This window comes from Tachyglossus aculeatus, unplaced genomic scaffold (assembly GCF_015852505.1).
Source record: "Tachyglossus aculeatus isolate mTacAcu1 unplaced genomic scaffold, mTacAcu1.pri scaffold_96_arrow_ctg1, whole genome shotgun sequence".
Classification (NCBI taxonomy): Eukaryota; Metazoa; Chordata; class Mammalia; order Monotremata; family Tachyglossidae; genus Tachyglossus; species Tachyglossus aculeatus.
Window position 1 is genome coordinate 270480 of NW_024045099.1, and position 2585 is coordinate 273064.

Here is a 2585-nt window from a genome sequence, read left to right on the forward strand (position 1 = left end):
GGGTAGGAGATAGTACTACCGGTTAATCAGTCTGGGGCTGAGATTACTCAGAAGCAATTCTCACTGGGGGAGAACTGCCAATTGCGAAGAGTGATGAGGATCTGTCAAGATGGTGCTAGATGAGCCAATCAGTATGTATGACACCAATCTGACAGAAATAAACTTTACTAGAGATTCCTAAGACCCTCTCAGGATGGCACCTGGAGAGTTTCCAGTGTCTACTACCAGTCTCAGTTCTGGGACAGAGAGTCAAACAGTGGCATACCCATTCCATTCCTAACTTGGGCACTGGCTAGCAAGTGGAAGATAATCTGCTACAAATCAAACTCTCCTGTGCTGGACAGCAGCGACATGGGAGAGCCAGTTGTGAGCAGGGATTATCTCTATTTCTTGCTGAATTGTACTTCCCAAGCACTTAGTACATTGTCTGGACAGAGTAAGTGCTCAATAAATACGATTAAATGAATGAATGAGGGTGGACACTCAGGTTTACTGCACAGAAGAAGGCAATGGAAAGCAGCTCTTTATTTTTACCAAGAAAACTCTGTGGATGCACTACCAGAACAAATGCAGATGGAGGTGGGATGTTCTGAGAGAGGCATATCTATTGAGTCCCTATGGGTCAGAGGCAACTCGAAAGCATAAGGCAGGCAAGTGTTTCCTAAATAGTCTGTTCATGGGATGATGAGTTTCCCCTTGCTACTTTCTACAGCCCTCCAATCTCCACAAACCTTGAAGCCGGTAATCATTTAGCTAATAATTATAATAATAATAACAATAATTATGGTATTTGTTAAGTACTTACTTTGTGCCAGGCATTGTACTAAGCACTGGGGTAGATACCTGCAAATGGAGTTAACACAGTCCCTGTCTCAGGGGCCTCACGTTCACAATTCCCTGGCTCAACGGGAAGAGCACGGGCTTGAGAGTCAGAGGTCATGGGTTCAAATCCCAGCTCTGCCAATTGTCAGCTGTGTGACTTTGGGCAAGTCACTTAACTTCTCTGTGCCTCTGTTACCTCATCTGTAAAATGGGGATGAAGACTGTGAGCCCCACGTGAGACAATCTGATCACCATGTATCCTCCCCAGCGCCTAGAACAGTGCTTTGCCCATAGTAAGGGCTTAACAAATGCCATCATAATAATCATCATCATCGTCATGAGGCCCAGCGAAGTGAAGTGATTTACCCAAGGTCACAGAGCAGACAAATGGCAGAGCTGGGAATAGAACCCATGACCTTTTGACTCCCAGGCCCGTGCCCAATCCAATAAGCCTTGCTACTTTTACATGATAATTAAAACTAATTTTGGTTTGTGTTAAGTGAAGTATTATGTCATAGTGGATAGAGAACAAGCCTGAGAATCAGAAGGATCTGAATTCTAATCCTGGTTCTGCTGCCTGTCTGTTGTGTGGCCTCTAACAAGTCACTTAACTTCTCTGTGCCTCATCTATAAAATGGGTGTTAATACTTTGAGCCCCAAATGGGACATGGGCTGTGTCCAACTGGATGAGCTTGTATCTACACCATGCTTGTATCTACCCATTCCCTGAAAAAGTGCTTACGATGTGCCAAGTACTATAGTATGTGCTGGGGTAGATACAAGATACAGGTCAGATAGAGTTCCTGGCCCACTTTGGGATCATAGGCTAAGTAAGAAGGAGAATGGGTGCTGAACACCCATTTAATAGATGAGGAAACTGAGGCACAGAGACTTGACCAAGGTCACGCATCAGGCAAGTGATGAGGTATTAGTACTGCTTGTTGTCTTATGCTGTCGAGTTATGTCTGACCCATAGCGATGCCATAGACACATCTCTCCTGGAATGTCCCACTTCCACCTGCAATCATCTTGGTGGTGTATCCATAGAGTTTCTTCTTAAAAATACAGAAGTGGTTTACCATTGCCTCCTTCCACACAGTAAACAAGTCTCTGCCCTCTACTCCCTCCCATGCCTCTGCTGCCCAGCGCAGGTGAGCTTTGATTTGTAGCAGATTGCCTTCCACTCACTAGCCACTGTCCAAGCTAGAAATGGAATGGGTATGCCTCTGCTGGACTCTCCCTCCCATAGTGGAGAATGGTAGAGTACTGGAAACTCTCCAGGTGCGACCCTGAGAGGGGTAGCACTGCTTAGAACGTGCTAAAGTTAGTTCATCTATCAGAAATGCAGCCGATCAGCAGGTTCCCCCTGGAGTGTAGGTGCTACAACCTGCTACAACCTTGTATCAGGTGAGCAATTACAGGAAATAACCCATTTTATTGCCAAAAAAATAAGAGGGGGTGGGGCAGAGAGCTCTGGAATGCACTATCCTACCCCTTACCCTGACACCCTTGGCTAAAGTTGTTGGCACTGAGAGACATGTTGGGGATTTGAATAGTGGAGGTAGAATGGTGGAAAATAAAAGCAGAACCATGACCCAGGATTCAGGGCAGTAGATCTTTCAGCCAGGAATGGGTACACAGAAACTGTACTCTGTACTACATCAAATTCTCAAAGTCACATTTCATCTAAAATCATAAACTTGCAAGCTATTGTATAGCTGAGGAAAATCTGACATAAAGGTGATCTTCATTTTCTCATCATC

General features: G+C 45.0%; 1 non-coding gene across 1 annotated transcript; it reads right to left on the bottom strand.

Annotated features, from left to right (window-relative positions):
• Positions 1-1983: 1983 nt before the first annotated feature.
• On the bottom strand, positions 1984-2121 carry LOC119924334. The gene has a single exon (XR_005449106.1). It is a non-coding gene; the product is annotated as a small nucleolar RNA SNORA7 (small nucleolar RNA).
• Between the last annotated feature and the right edge of the window lie 464 nt (positions 2122-2585).